Genomic DNA, 17,778 nt, shown 5'->3' with positions numbered 1-17,778 from the left:
ATTCGAGCCCACAATCTCCGGTTCAGATTCACGTGACCTTGAATTTGATGAACCTTCGGTTTATTTCTGCTTTATATTTCTTATGCAAAACGAAATAAAATATTTCTTAATTTTATTAGATACATAGAAAAACTTTATATGTTCAGGAACTAGGGTATAAGATTCTGTATGTGTACGTCATGCGGATGCCCTGTCGATAAATGGCAATAGGAGGAGAATATTCTAGGGTTGAATACAAAAGAGAAAAGAAAAGGGGTTTTTATTAAACTTTTAAACGAACGCATAAAAAAAGGCGGCGAGCATGCGATAACATGTATTAGCCCTGGGTTATTTATTAGATTGGCTATGTAGGGGAGATGGTCTCACACGGCATTCTATTATCATAATGCTAATTTTTTTTATTGAATAATTATAATAATAAAAATATGTTATGAGATAAAATTATACCCATTATTATATACGAGCCTAAAAATACAAAATGCTATATGCGTTGCTTAAGAACTCGTATTTTATCACAGATACCGTGCACGTCATCTACACTGTACTTATTACAGTGCACAATTGTGTGCGCATGCACATGCACTCTCCACTCACTTACTCTCATAATCCGATCACGATGGCAGTTCCGACACGAGCGAAAACAGTTCTGGCGCAGAACCAAGTTCTTACTCTTGTCGTTAGAAAACCAAAAACTTTTCATTGACCTGACTACGAATATCGCCCTTGTCTAGTCTACATTAAAAACCACATTCTGATGTGATTTCTTTAATACCCACAACTAGATTTTCGCTAGCAAATGACTAAAGTGGTAGGCAATTATCCTAAACGATTCTAATGTAAGAGTTAAAAAACAATTCTTGTTGCTGAATGTTTAACGTTCCCTCTTAATGCAGTAGTTACGAGGGCAAACGCACGTTTTCATGCTTCTAGTGCACTTAAGCACGGAGTTTTCTAGTTAATTGTCAGGGCATATAACCCCAATAGCTATGCATAAATAAGTCAATTATAACATGTTTACTCCTAGAGCAGTATTGCCATTTACGGGTATTATACATTTAAATGTATATATTTAATCGATTAAATAAATACATTTTTATATTAAATAGTTTTGAATCATCATACAATATATTTGTATTCATATAAGTGTATATATATGATTCATAAAATCATTTACATGATTTATTAAATTGCTTAAAACAATGTCGCTTTCTTCCTCAATCTGTTTTCAACTATCTTCTTCTAAATCACTCAAAGGATTTGATTCCGTTTTCACTAATAAATAGCGGTCTACGAGGAAGGTTTGTATCACAACTATAGCCACTTGAACTGTTTCATATAAAGGTAATGTAGAGACTACAAATAATGTACAATTTAAATTGATATTTGAAGGGAAATTTACGAATTGTTTTTTATGGTTAATGGACTAAGGCCTTTAACCTTAAGCCTTTCGATGAGATACAAAGATTATTCTGATACGCTACTTCAAATCATTTCAGCACTCTTCTACGACTCGCCCACTCGCCTGATGACGCTGCTGCTATCTCCAGAGTTAATGTCAATTAAAAAAAAATGCTTCAAATCGTGTTACATAATACATGGAATAGATTTCTTCGAAACTGAATTATAAACATAAATTGAACTCATGAAAATTCGGTGAATCTTTTCTGATTTTAACACCCCATTTTTTAAATTTGTGTTTCAGAACCACTGGACCATTTCATTAAACATCAAAAACCGACTTGAATGATATAATAAATCAATTTCTATGGATGTAAAATTCTACTACTTATATAAGTACAACAAATTCATACGATGCATCGTGAACTTTAACTTTACTTTACTTTATATGTACTTTTCTGTTAAATAGATAAAGTACCTAGTTTTAATTATTCATTGTTTTAATCAGAAGCATTGTACGTATGATACATTTTTGAATTTTTATGAACATTAATAAGCAAACCTTTGAATGCTATAGTTCACATTAATTTAGTTGAAAATCAAAATGATAAATATAATACGAATAGATGTAGAAAAAAATGGGTTTATATATCGCTAATATATCATAATGTGACGTGTTCTTGACCTATTCCTGCCACGGCGATATTCTCAAGAGAGACCATCTAGTTGCTCAGGACGTATTATAGTGCACAAATTTGTGCAAGTATACTCTTATAATTCGATGGGACGGAGAATTCGAATCATCAGCAAATAAAATAAGTACAGAATTAACCTGCCTTATGAGGCATGAAAGTGTAAGCAGTACCAACTTTTAAATTTCGAGCTGCTACTGAGAATTTTTCGACGGAAAAATTTGGAAATTTAAGCCCGGAGCTCGAAATCAGCAGCATTTTATACTAGCCAGTAGATCAATGATGCCGTTATTATCATAATACATGAATTAACTGTATTGTTCTAGACAATCATCATAGTGATAAGGCTCGAACAATAGAGTTAATTTATTAAATTATTATATTATATAGCTACTGTAAATGTTATTACCAATATGGTCAAACCACAAATGTCATCGACAAATCACTTTGTTTTCCATATAACAATGAAGCTTCAAACAGTCAAAGACGACACAGAATTGTCGATGCCAACGTGACAAAGGCTGGAAGTGTGGTAACAATGATAGCTTGAACACAAAGAGAAAATCAATCACGTTACTAAAAACTGCAAACAACAGATGAAGCAGATAGATTTTGTTAATTTCTTGAGGTTTACTTAAAGAAAATGTGTTTGTTCTGTGACAAAAATTCTGATTATATTGAAATAAAACGAAACATTCGTTCGGTCGGTTTAGTGCCATTTGTCATGTGTTTTTATTTTACTTTGGATATTAAATTTGTTCTATGCTTTATTGCGACAGCAGAAACACTGAATATGTAATTGTTATTTCTTTTTATAATTAGGTACGTCAGCCGAAGACTTTCATATCTTTTCAATAATTTGGCTCTATTAGTCTGATTTACATTGTTTGCCACGAAGAAATTTGATATATTTAAGAACCAATTAAGTTCATCTAAAATAACTATCTTATAAAACGACTTAAAAAATTTAAACAAATTGACATATTTTGTTCAATAACATAACATTTGAGTATATATATATATAGAATTTCAGATGAATACTATCTGAATTTCTATACACAAACTTTGATTGTTCATCTTCATAATAAAAAAACGCGAATATTCAAAGACAATATTACATTTTTAAAATAATTTGAGACTTATATTTTTCTATATACTAAACAAGATTTATTAAAACAATACCAGTGCACCTTGAAAAACTATATCAGATCAGAAATAGGTGTTACTTTAAAATCATTGCACTTTTCTAGAGACCCGTAAAAGCGAAGTGACCCGTATTTACTTAAACGTAATGTGGGATTAAGGACGACTGCCTCGAGTTGAGCCGCAGGTAATTACACGTACTAACACTGTGACACCGACACGACTGAGATACGTAAGCTGCACTTTAGCAATCCAATTTTAGTCGGCACACCCACACCGTGGCGGTTAAATTTCCAATACGTTAAAGTTAATTACGAAATGCCATTCATGGTTTCGAAATGAATTCAATACAATAATTTGAAGTCTCCGTATGCCAATGAATACATCTACTGTTTTATCTATCAACAGATTTGATCTTAAAGCTGGGTGGGTATTCGAATATTAAACTAAAATAACTAACGAATTTACAACTGACGTCAAATTTCGACAATTTCATTTTAGTTTTACTCTTTCGATAAAATTTCACTAGCTACCTCGCAGTCCATTTCATTAAAAGTTTTACAAAATTCACACAAATGAACGTAAAATATTTACGTTTCGAAATTAAAATATGTAATCTTTATGTGAAATTATTAAATTATTATTAAATTTTATTTATGCCTTTTTATTTTTAATGTAATATTTTTAAAATAAAATGTCTCTCTAAATAAAATTCACGCTTAAAACCATGATTTTATTAGCTAACATACTGTCCAACCTAATATAAACGTCATTATGTCAGTTGCATCGCGGGACGAGATAGTCAAAGTTACAGTTTTATTGTAAAGAAACTCTCTTAAGCTCGGAAGAATTTGGTACCCACTATTCCATAGAAAGCACGTCAAACCATTCGTCCATTATATCTTTGAAGTGGTTTTAGAATTTTGGAATATTTTTTTTTCTTTTATATATACACCAAGGCCACCAACACCAATATTTAGCAAGGCACCCTTTTCGACTTGACTCAAGAGACATAAGATACACTTTTTGTACAAAAAGTTACAAAGAGTGAGATAACGTTATAGGTACAAAATTGTACTTAAGACTCAATAACGCGATCACGTGCAAAGTTAAGATATCCTAATCGATGGTCTGCTTTAGATTTAAAAGTGTGGATATGAAAGCATTTCACACACCGTAGAAACGATACTTAATAAAAAAAATAGTTTTTCTTTTTGTCGTGATGCATTTTCGTTTCATTGCGTTTCAAATTAAAACGATGCCCAAGAAATTTCACTTCAAAAATTACAGTGTCGTAGATACTAAGTTATTTATTCTTGCAATATATGAATTGAGCATAGATTGTATTTATTTAAAATACGTAATAGATATAAATAGTTTCAACGTTAAAACAATATCATAAAATAATATATTTTAAAACGAAAGTAATTGTTCTTGTTCGGTGCAACATTCAGTTACTTTTAGGCGATCTGCAAGAGAATCTCATGCAATATCGGCAATTTCTGTTTCAGACATTCCCTGGCGATCGATCTCACAGACGCAAAGACGAAGTGGTTTTCGTTCTTTTTTTGTAACTGATTCAAAGGAGTTTCTGAGTACTTCCTTGTTATTTTCTATTCCCAGGAGCATTTGTGAAGAAAAGGAATTTTCTTTTAGGTAATATTTACGTAAAACACGTACAACTATTTATATACTATATTTTAAACGCTGCAATTTCAGTTTATTGATAATGAATTACATTACCATCATACCATTGGATTACAATTACACATTATAATATCATCAATCTGTTTGTCTGTAAAACACGACTATAATACACGGATTTAGGATAAAATTTTGATTTTTACGTATGATTTCTAATGAAACTTGATTTCATTATAAAACATAAAACATATTTATAAGTTATTTGTTGTGTCTTTGCGCATATCCAAGTGTTAATCGCAAATCAGAAGACATTTACAATTATAGCTTGTCAAAGTAAATTAATTCAGTAATTATTAGCTTGACTACTTAGTTATAAGTTTACAACAGTAACGAACAATTTTTTATATAAATCAAACTCTAAATAGATTAAAAACTCTGAATAGACCGACGTACTTATTTAATATAATTGAATATTATATACCTAATAAAGAGTTAATAGTACACTACTTTTATATAGGTACCGAGGTTACGACGCTACGTTAATAAATGTCGTAATTAAGGGTTCCAGTGAACACAGTTTAGCGTTGTCGTCGTTGAGAAGCATAATTTTCCATTTAAACAATAGAAAAAAAATGTTTTTAAAATTGATTTAGTAAGTTGCGATTATTACGGGATCTTAATACAATTAAGTAGTTTATCGTAGTAAAATGTTCTTCTTTACTTTTTTTATATATCTTTAAGTATATTGTCATCGTTACTAGTACAGTAATTAAAGTAATCTTGTATGTGTTCAAAATGCTGTATAAATAAAATCGTCGATCTCGTTGAATATTTCAATGCCCGAGCGCAGATCATATACGAACCAAATGTAATTTGGTCGACAACAATTTTTCAAATATTGCAAATTCTCGGTCGAGGGAAATGTTGAAGTAATACGAATTTTATTATACAATAAACCGTAAACGACATTGGAAATTCAATAACATCATGCAGCATACATTCTAATGGTATTGGTTGAATAAATATATTTTAACGTGAAATATCTGAATATTAAAATGTTACCTGTAGACCAAGCACGAGATACTATGGAATTCGCATAGCAAAGGTATCTAGTTCACCGTATGACGGTACGTACCACGAAGATTACTTACTCTGCGACTTGCGACATTTCGACACGATTACGTTAATGACGTCATCCTGATACATAGAGACGGGCCCACGTGAGTAAAATAACCGACTTATAGAATGAATGATACGTTCGGAATTAAACCGAAGATTGCAAGAAATTTTGTTCTGCTTGACGATGCTGTAGTCGGTTCTGCATAATGAACTGTCATGGATTTAAAATTTTTTTAAAACCTGGGGTTTACCTTACCTCTGACCAATAATTTTCTTTTTTCTCCTGCCATAATTTTCTATCTTTTGATAATTTTTCGCCTACGCACCTTTCCTCTTTAAAAATAAAGGTTTTTTTAAGAGTTCACTTAAAAAACAAACCCGTCTCGTCAGCGTTCCATATTTGGCTATCGGCGTAATCTTCAGTCAATTTTGGGAAAACTGTTTTAAGCCAGTTGTCTCAGTCACTTTGAGACACACAAGCGGCTTCAAAATCGGTATATCCGAACACTCAAAATGCATTTTTCCAAATAGTCTGGCTAACTGATTAGCAACCTTTTATTGCAGCAGACGACCGTTCAAAGGTACATTTTCGCTTATTTGAGCTTTGAACCACATTAGAAGGGCATTTTCGACATCTTCACGCACCGGCTTGCGGTTTTTCTTAATTTTTAAGGTCTTGGATTCAAAGCATTCTAATATTTTATCACGATTTTTCCACATCGTAGATATTCTTGAGTGGGAAACTTTGTATTATTTGCACAAATCAGCAATATTTTCAGTGTTTTTCAATTTTTATATGATTTCTGACTTTTCTTTAATAGTGCAGCAATGCTTATTCAAAAGTTTACTTTACCCTGTTGCTACTCAGAATATCACTTTGAAACTGACCCATAATTTTAACTCCGAAACTTACACGCTTACCTACCAACCCTAGCTGATATCTGTTAACAAAAGGTAAAGATCTCCGCAGTTGCTGACCATCAGTGTGTAAACAAAAGATTAAATGAAAGGTCTGCATGGGATTTCTAGGAATTTGTTACAATTGATTCATTAAATACAGTCGCTACACCCGAACTCGGCGTTACATCCAAAGTCGCTATAGCCATATGAATTTGTACTAAAGTATGCTTTAAGTTCAAGGGACTTAGATTTAACGTCGCTGTAGCTAAATTATCGCTACAACCAAGGTCGTAATAAATGAAATTCACCGTATTTGAAAATGGTACTTTTTTATCGAGAAAATGTTTAATGTTTGACAGTTATTGGTTTAATGTCAATTAGCGACAGTGAAATTGTATCCCTTATTACGAAATTTTATCATATATATTTTTAATTTCAAATGGGCATCTAAAATTTCATGACCATAGATGAGTTAACAAAATTATTATATATTTTATATGATTTTGTCGATATTCCCAAAACATTCAATATTATTTATATTAACCCTGTAATGTGGATTCAAACTGTTGAAACGTATTCCAAATCTTATAGTAGATTAGAATTATATAGAATTAATATCCAATTTTTATTTGCAATCCGAAAGGAGTTAAAATCAGTATATACCAATAATAGGTATTTTTTAATCTCACACAGATTAGTATCGACCTCGATAAGAATATCTTTTTCCCTTGTCTTTCGTGCTAGTGGCCCTGAATGAACTCATCTGTGTATCACAAATGCTATAGAAAATTTTATCCTCAGCAAGTTGTACCTATGTAGCGAACATAATCGCTGAATGGACAAGTCGAATTAGTACGAAATACGGTATTAAAAATATATCATATCATCTGTTATTTGATAATGCCAAAATTATATGTTAAATATGGGCATTCGTAAACCGCAAAAGGTTTCGTTAGGTAAATCCTAGGACGATACTCTTAAATGAGCTTAACTTTATTTTTTATTTTTGATTAACATCCCCTTTATTTGACGAAAATCCATGGCCATTAGTCGGCCGTAAGATAAAGATTTCAGAAAAAAATTCTTACTGTCGTAATCAAATAACAGATGAGGCTACATTTCTTATACCGTATCTTAAGACCAAATTATTTAGCATCAGAAATTAATGAGTTATGTAAAATAAATAATAATAATCGGTTATAGAGAAGCGGTTTTTGATTATAAGTTATGAAATGTGTTTGTAACTGTTTTAATAATTTAATAGCAAGAAGGCTGCAGCTTTATATGAAATAATTCGAACGTGCAATTTGACTATATATGGAGAAGCTTTTGTGAACGTAAAGTAACTAATGTGTTGACCAGGCTACAATACCATCAGCAGAGCCAGATTCAGAGGAGAGAATCCGGGATGCCTCTATAATAGAAATTTAAATTTACGAAAAAACACCACAATTCTTACGAGGAAATTAATATAGTAAAATAGAAATAAATTCTTTTATTTTTCTATTTCTTGAGATCTAAGTTCCGACTGTAAAATATTATTTATTTATTTGGAAAATAGTTTGACTGGGGGGGTCCACTCCACAGGCCCGCCAGATCGTTAAATCCAGCCCTGATCATCAGTCAAAATCCAATGATAATGATTTTCTCGTGATCCTCCAGTCTTTGGGCTGCTACGGAGAATATTTTTGAAAAGATAACCCACAAACTTTTTATCGACCCCACCTGGGGTTTGAAACTGAATATCTCAGAACCTGCGGCGTTAAGTAATGATTCTATCCGACTCTGTAAATATACTCAATAATATTTAATCCGTATTGGTCGAACTTGTTATTGTATGCTAGGTTGCAAACTATAAAAAGGTTTTAATATAAATCCGTCAATTAAATGTATGTATGTGTATGTGTGTATTAAATATTCAATCGTAAAGTACATAGATGTGGTAGATTACAATGATTTAATAATTTTATAGCGCGTAACTATCTATCCATTAAGAAAGCTATTATAGTTTTATTATTATGGGTAAATTGAGTTTTTTTTCTAGTCCTGTTAGCATACTTGTAATAAGAAAAATTAGCTTGTTACATACATAAAATTACGTAAAATTTACGGTCTGTATTACAAACAGCATATAAAGCGAATTTGTTCAACTGATTATCTACTTAAATAAACAATGTTGTTTAGCTTTTACTATTCCGACGAATTAACCAATAGATTTTCATCAAATTGAAGTCGGTGTTCCATCGGCCTTCCGCTTAAATTACTAATTACAATTTCCACATGAGCCATCTTATTAGGCCATCAGTGATTATTAATTAAGTAGGTAAAATGAATTATGTATCATAAAAAGTATCTTCATAAACATTGTTAAAAGTTTAAAAATATTAGTAAATTATTTAAATATTCCTTTTGAGTAAACAATTCACTTTTGTCTTTACTAGAACAATATAAAGGTCGAAACTTCAGATTAAATTCAATTGTATTAAGGTAAACACAAGCGTTAATCCATGTAACTTGTTAAACAAGAAACTTAAATTTATGGTCGGCAAGAGAAAATGTAAATGTTTATAATTAAAATTTACATATATAATGTTCTGAATTTAAATACAATACTTTATAACTCTGTTATTCAGACGTAATATAAAACATATTTATTTTAGAATAAAGTTATATTAACATTAAGCCTTTTTAGGTTTATATGTACCTATGTTTGTACTGGTGTGGCATACTTAGAATTCTATCATAGAAGGTTTTGGAAAGTATAAGCTGTATCAGAATGCATCTGCTACATCAACAGTTTACTTGACGTATACTTATAAATATACACGTAAAATGAATATCAAAATGGTGGCTGAGTACGACATAGATAGATGTAATAAAAGAGTTTTTTATAAATGATTAGTGCCGTTACTCATCAATTACGTTTAACAATGACATTTAAAACGTGAAATGAATTAAATTTACAAACAATCATAACTTTTGCAGCGGCAATCGAGAGTTTTAAAAACTCTCGATTACAAACGCTTCTGGAATACAGTTTTTAAAAATAAACAAGTTATAATAATTGGCCTGTCAGAACCATTGGCACGCTGAATTTTCGTTGAAACAATTTGCTTATTCAGAAAGACTCGTCTACTAATAAAATTCTAACACTGACTTACTGAAAAAATCACCGGGTAAAGTATGAAGTAATGCAAAAGTATTTAAAAAAAATTATCCTTTTAGTTTAATTTTTTATTGAGGGACCTAGAAGAAGAAAACTAAATGAAATTTTATATGGAAGTACTTCAAGAAAATATAAGAAAATATTTAAATACCTTTTGTTTAGAAATAAATTTCAGATGCATAAGCGTTATTGAAAAGCAAACCCTTAAGAAGGTTGATTCTGATATAAATAAAAAAAAGTCATCTTTATCATATAACGTTAGAAAAATGAAAAGTTTTGTTTAGGCTTCTGTTTATGAATCAATTGTATAAATGGTTTTGAGAATATTGGAACTGAGTACCCTAAAGGTACTGAGGGGGTGACATGAGATTCGTCAATCGACAAAAATATATTAAATAATAAAATTAAAATGTCTGTTAATTAAAACATACTAGCAATTCTCGTAGAAATATGACAATTCAATGTCATTTTCAACTATTAGTAATCATGACAATAGACAGAGAAAAGTTTTATCTTGATAAAGTAGGACCTGTCAGAGGAATATATATATCCGAGCGAGCCTCGGTCCGTGTACGTATCACATCACACACACACATTAAACGCTAACTGGTAAAAACTTTGTAAACTGAATATTTTTATATTTTTTTAAAACTTTCATGAATGAGGGTGTTGTCGATCGAATTGAAGTTAGAAAATTTCTATTTACGTCAATCATAAACGTTTATTTTAGACAAAGGGAAATATTTTTAAAACCATAGGGAAATTTGTTTTAATTTCGACTAGTAAAAGGGATAAATTAACGTGAATGATGTAAAAAAGATTTGAACAAATATGACACCATGAAAATCAGGCCTTTAATGAAAAACGACTTACATAACTCTTTCATAAACCGAAGTGATTATATCATGAATTTCTCTCATAAAATGATTACTAAATCTTCGGATTCACTTTTCTTCGTGTTACTAACATCATATTAAAATATCTTGAACGCTTTGCGCAACGGAAAGTAGCAAACTTTAGCTTGTTATAACTTCGATTTTGATGTGTACGTTATATCTTTTCTGTTATACGACCACTTTATCAAGCTTTAAAACTCAAATTTGATTAGTTGTCCATCTAAAGAGTTTTTAATAATACAGCTTATTATAAAGGTAATAATACAGCTTATAACAGTAGCTTTAAGACAGGTTGTCTTAAAGCTACTGTTATAAGAATTAATGTATTTTTTATTATTTTACATTTACTGCATAAATATGTCAATTTTATTTTGAGACTACCTTTGTTCCTTTACTGCTCGAAAACATGGCACGGAGTTCGATTAAAATTTCATCAGGGACCTAGTTTTTACATAGAAACGTCAACTGCGTGGTTTCAAAACATGCTGTAAAAAAGAATCTGGTAAAACAATTTTAATTTATATAAGATGGAATTTGATTATCTATTATACTTAACGCTTTGCTAATTCTTCTATTAACTCACTAGCTGTGAATACAAATCAACGTTTTGCAAAAACACGAGACTCCAATAAATAATTCCGAAACTTATGATTACTAGCATATAAAACATCAGTTAAAAAAGAGCTATGGTTGAATAATACATCTATTTTTTAAATATTTATGTAAAGGGTAACAAATGTACCATATTTTGGCTAAAATAAAGAGGATGCAAGTAATTCGAACCCTAAATGCAAGATGCTGGTATCCACGGTCTTATGTGACTTCTGCAACTTTAGTTACATGTATTATTGATCGATCTACCGGCAGAACATATTGAACTCTTTTTACGTTACGACTTATATATAAATATGTAGGAATCGTACAGGTTGGGCTTGTGTTTTTGGGCCGTGGCTAACTACTTATGCAACGATTCCATAAAAGATGCTCCTGGTACTTAATCTGATTACCAGATTGGATCATTCGATCGATATTATGGATCTATTTGGGAACGATACAACTTTCTATCTGAGAAGAGTTTATCCAAAACATGAGGAGCAACGGACAGGTTTGTTGATTTGTGCAGAGCACGCCCATCACAGTCTACCGAGTATACCAAATTTTCCCGAGGGAATAGCTTACCCTTAGTAATAGTCTTTTTTTTTTAGACTTTTTACTCCGCTTGCACAAAACACAAATCTCATAGCAAATATTGCACGCATGCATTCAGTCTATTAAATAATTTATACATTTATTTAACGTACCAGTAAATACTGGCATGAGTTCAAGTAATCTCTTAAGTTAAATCATTTGAATTGTTTCAATTTGAACCTATATATCCACATAAAAATAGGATTTCTTATAAATTAACTTCATAAATAGAATTCTTGACACCTCTTTTTTTTTAATATAAAGACTAGCTAATAATGCAACGAGTGTGTTCAGTCAGTATCTTAACCAAATATCGCGGGTTTATATCCGGACAACCAATATTGTGGACTTAATTTATATTTATATTTCATTTAATGCTCTGCGGTGAAGGAAACATCTTGAGAATACAACATCTCGTAGGTTACAAGTGCCCTATGAAAATAGCCCTGCATTGAAGCTTGGGAGGAGAAATCTTCGTCCAGCCAAGGGACTCGCGATTTGTGACTTTGTTTTATTGAAACTACAAATGATTAAACGAGACAAAAAAACTACAAATGATTAAATAACTCTTCTATACTTAAAGTTCATAAAATATATTATTATGGTACATATTATTTCGAAAGAAGATAAATATTATTGAACGTTTTATTCCGGCAACAGAATTCGATATCCCTTAAATGTTTTGTTGTAATTAAATTTGATCTGTAATTGATTTTGGTCACAGTGTCATTTCAATATTAATTTTCGCAGAACCACATAATTATGAGAACAGGCTTTGACGAGAACAATAACATTTTCAGAATCAATATATATTAATAGATGTGGTTTTCCGCAACTACTTTTGTGACATATTATATTATGTCATAATGTTTTGTTGAAATATGAAAAAGCCTGCAATTACCATTTTCAAATCTAAAGTTTAAATATATATATTTGTAATGTTAAATTATTACATCTATAAATAAATGTATTCGATGTGTTCTCGAATTGATTATTCAAAACATTAATAATAGAAAATTAATATATATTAAATTTCCGTGAAGACAAGAATTAACATATTGTTGCGAACATCTTCATTAAGTTTTGTTTTTTTTTTTTATGGTAGTTTGGCGTACGAGCCTATGGGCCACCTGATGGTAAGTGATCACCACCGCCTATAGACAATGGCGCTGTAAGAAATATTAATCATTCCTTACATCGCCAATGCGCCACTAATCTTGGGAACTAAGATATTATGTTCCTTGTGCCTATACCTAGTTACAGTGGCTCATTCACCCTTAAAACCAGAACACAACAATACTGAGTACTGGTGTTTGGCGGTAGAATATCTGATGAGTGGGTGGTACCTACCCAGACGGGCTTGCACAAAGCCCTACCAAGCGCTATGTATAAAACATTAAGCAAAATAGAAGCAATGTTTGATTTTCCGTATCCAAATCAATGCTCAAAGAAGAAGAAAAGTATCAATTAATATTTTTTAAAGTACATTTCAAATAAAGAAATATATTATTCACTACAAACTTTCGCCCACGGCTTCGCTTGCATTTAAATAAATGAGTAATCTACTTAAAGTAGAAAATGAAACAAAAGTTGACAAAACGTGAACAGACTGACCTAAAAAGCAAGAGTATCTAAAGAAAATAATTTGTTTTTCTCTTGTAATGTACTGTGGCTAGGAAATATTACGAAGCTAAAACGACTTTAAAATTTTACAATCTTTGACTGCAGCAAATGTTTTATTACAATAAACTTTACCTCATGTTAATTGTATTAATTTTTACTTAGCTGTAGGCAATAGTTACTATAACAAAAGTTGAATTACAAAGGCGTGGTATGACAAATTAATCTTTTGTCTTTTGTTAAACAATACCCTGACGATTTTTTATAAGTAAAACTGCTAAAATCATGTATTTTATTTAACATGTACAATATAACGAAAAAAAAAATGTAACGGAAGTGTTTAAATATTATTTAATGTAAATTTTGTTCTTATAATTATTAAATCACATCATAAGATGGCATTAATTTCAATTTAGTCATGCGCAGTAAATAAAATATCAATAGATCCATCAACCTATAAAAATACGCTTAATATTTTATTTTAAAATTGACTTAGGTTTGAATATGAATGTTCCAGAAATGATTGCTATCAGTGTTTCAATTACAAAAGCTCTTATAGAAAACCTCTAAATTCACCATCGAATAAAACCGATCCACAAATACCTAGATGATTCCTTGCGGTTTACGATATCACATTCTAACTTTAGCTTTATAAACCAGATGGCTTGCTAACACTCGATACAAGTATTTAGAAACACTTAACACATTTGAAGAAACAAATATCATGAAAACGCTTATATATAAATGAATATTAAAATAAAATAAAAACAATAATACACAAAACATCATTAAAAAAATTCGCTGGATTAGCTTTTAAACGCTGACAACTTTGAAGTACGATTAGAAAGTTGTAATTGGTAAAATTAAGCACTTACCTAAGTTTCGCTGCTTAGAATCGGTTTAAAACTTGAGTACAGCTTACAACAGCTCCCACGTAAACTTGCAAGTGCGTGTACCGCGTTATCAATTATCTCAAGCGAACTTAGTCTCGCGAACAAAATAGGTATATATACGCCGCGTAAACAGTGCAGCAAGGCCGGCGCCGACGGCGACCGCTAGGCGAATATCCCGAGAGAACGTCGTGCTCGAGCGGCCACACGAAATGCTCAGATCGATACCGGTGCTGCCGCGCTCCCTTTTGAGTGGTTCACTAAATGGGACCGGACAAACGCCTGCTTGCTCGCTAAACGGCTATAGGGACTTGTCGAAACCTATTACAATAACATATTTTTAACCGATAATGTCGCAGATATTATAGAAAAAGAAGAAATTACTACATTATTCCATATTTCATTTAAAATTGCAAAGGAGTAGCATGGATCGTGTGGAGCATGCGCAGTCCGCGGTAGGCGCGGCGGTGGGGGCGGAGGAGGAGGTGACGCTGACGGCGTGTGAGGAACAAAGCGAAGGTCCGCCGCACCACCGTCGACGACGAAGACCGCAGCCAAGCCGTACCTTACGCGAGACTTTACCACTAGCAAGAACACGCAATACCATCGATCATCAACACGCATAGGCCGCGACCCCAACAATATAACGTACTGCTAACCTGTTTCTGATTTGTAATATTACTTTAACATCGATTGAAAATTTAAACAATGTATTTTAAGTTTTTGACTTTATGAGGATAAAATAAATATAATACGGTTATTTCTAAAACCTGAATGTTTTTCATACGAAAGTACGTATGAAAAATAATACTATGAATATTTAAATACAATTATAATAAACATTACACAATAAATAAATAAGTAGCAATCTATATTATTACAGGCGAGCTGATCTTGAAGTATAGGTTTATTAGTCGTACTCACGGATCTACACAATAGGTTCATTAGCGTCAATCGGAAAAACAGAAAGCATACGGTATTTTACATAATTGATACACTTGGAAAAGGTCAATATAAGTATGTCCTGTTGATGCCACTCCGTAACGAACACGGACTAGAAATGTATCTTCTATTATAATTTAAAACCAGATTTTTTTAATAGTTTCTTCGAATAAATGTATGTTTAAAAGAATAAAAGCCTTTAAAATCTTGACAAAAAAAATCGCCTTTATCGACGTTCTTTGCAGAAAGATATAACTTCTATTCCGTAAGCGATCCTATACAATGGAAAAAAGAATTTTTAATGGGAGAGCTGAGCGGAGTGAAAAGAGTTAATAATGTTTCATACATACACATAGTTATATATTCGTATTAATGAAATATAGTTCACAGCGAACGAAAAAAGTGATTTTAGTAACGGAATCCGAATCTGTTGAATATATGATATATTTCGAGTATGAAAAACTTTTCATCTCAAACACTCATTGTATAAATCTGCTGGCAATTATATTTAAGAGTGCTTCGAATATTATAAAATACGGGGTAATTATTGATAGAGCTTGAATAAACATCGCCGCAGTGAGCTTCTACTCAATGGATTTTAATTCTAATGTGTTAGATTTTCTTCACACTTTAATTACGTTCAACAAATATTAATTAATTTATTATAAAAACGATTCGATTTTATTACAATATGAAGTACAATATACTAAAGTTAAGGTGACATTTTTGCTTTGTTTAAATTTATTTATATATAGATAGGCTTTTTCGCAATTTTTTGTAATATTCCGTTTTTTAATATATATATTTATTTTAATATAATATGATAGAGACATTTCTGAAATGACTTCCGGTATTTCCCGAGCTGCCATTTGGATGATTGCGACGATTTACCAATCACTGATATTATATTTCCAGAACTTATTTCGCCCACCTGAACTCTATATCTGGCATTTGCTATAATAACTTGCTAACGGAAATAACGTCTTTATTGACAACGAGTCGTTTTTATTATTTTAATAATATTTTCATTATAAAATAAATAATATTTTATATAATAATTTATAAAAGGACTTGTTCAGGTTGCTTTTGTTTATTAGCTACCTGATGATATTTTTTTTCTTTGCTTTATTTAAAGGTTTTAGGGGCAAATAAAAACATAACTTCTGGTCAATTCTCTTACCTTAAAAAACTTAAACATTTTACTGTACTGTACTACTGTATTATTCATATTACCTACATCTGTGTGCTTCTAGTTTTTGGGATCGAAAGAAATAATATGTTTTTTATCTTTACCTTCGACTATGCGAAGTATTAATAAATTTATTTCATACTAAAATTTCTTATGGGTTTTATCAATCATCAAGGCGAATAAGAAATTGAAATATAGACTAAAGCCTTAAAAGCAATATACAATTTTGATATCATTTAATTTATGACTTATACAGCGTTAACTTCAAACGTATGTAATAAAAAAAATTGCAACTGTATTACGTTATCGGTATTGTATTGCATTTTATATTTATAAAATAAGTTCCATTCATTTATAAAAAAAGACAAAAAAATACTGGAAATTCGGTATCCAAAGAACCCGATACAAGTTTTTTGTCATTAGCGTCGAATACTCCCTTTAGCTTATTAAAATGTTAAAACTGAAGACAATCCGCACCAAATTTATGTAAGTACCTACTTGCTTTATTATATATATAATGAAAATTCGTCTTGAAAGTTACTTTAAAGCTGTTTTAGTTTACGTTATTTAATTCCACCTATATAAAAAGATTTTTTCATTATTAACAATATTTTTTCTTAAGGCATCTATTTTTATATACAGTTATTATATAGTTACCTATTCCTTAAAGACATTCTATATTAATTGTAAGCTTGGATTAATCTTCTGATGTAATATAATCTGTATTCAACAGAACCTTGTGTATTGAATTAATTGATTAACTACTAAGACTGTCGTTTATAGGAAGTATTCCAACTGATACTTGTATACAAACAAGGGCTAACATCGTGCGAAGCATTGTATAGCGTATCGGGGTAAATTTCTCGAGATATCGATTTGGTCTGAATCGCAGTAAGTCTGCCTTACCGGCTTAAGTCTAAGGTCGGTCATGTATAATATCTATTCAAGATATTCGAAACGAACCATTACAGTATTTTTCAAAACATAACAC

General features: G+C 31.0%; 2 protein-coding genes across 2 annotated transcripts in view; both read right to left on the bottom strand.

Annotated features, from left to right (window-relative positions):
- LOC113401653 (neuronal calcium sensor 2) overlaps positions 1-14,851 on the bottom strand; it is a 31,069-nt gene extending 16,218 nt beyond the window's left edge. The window contains exon 1 of the mRNA XM_026641649.2: positions 14,642-14,851. The gene's annotated coding sequence lies outside the window, so the exon portion shown is untranslated. The remainder of the gene's footprint in view (positions 1-14,641) is intronic.
- Positions 1-17,778, bottom strand: part of LOC113401643 (neurocalcin homolog) — an 82,415-nt gene that overhangs the window by 24,301 nt on the left and 40,336 nt on the right. The gene's annotated exons all lie outside the window — the stretch shown is intronic.

The sequence above is a fragment of the Vanessa tameamea genome, chromosome Z (genome assembly GCF_037043105.1).
Source record: "Vanessa tameamea isolate UH-Manoa-2023 chromosome Z, ilVanTame1 primary haplotype, whole genome shotgun sequence".
NCBI classification, from domain to species: Eukaryota; Metazoa; Arthropoda; class Insecta; order Lepidoptera; family Nymphalidae; genus Vanessa; species Vanessa tameamea.
Note: the sequence above shows the minus strand (reverse complement) of the source record. Positions and strands in the feature narration are given on the sequence as shown.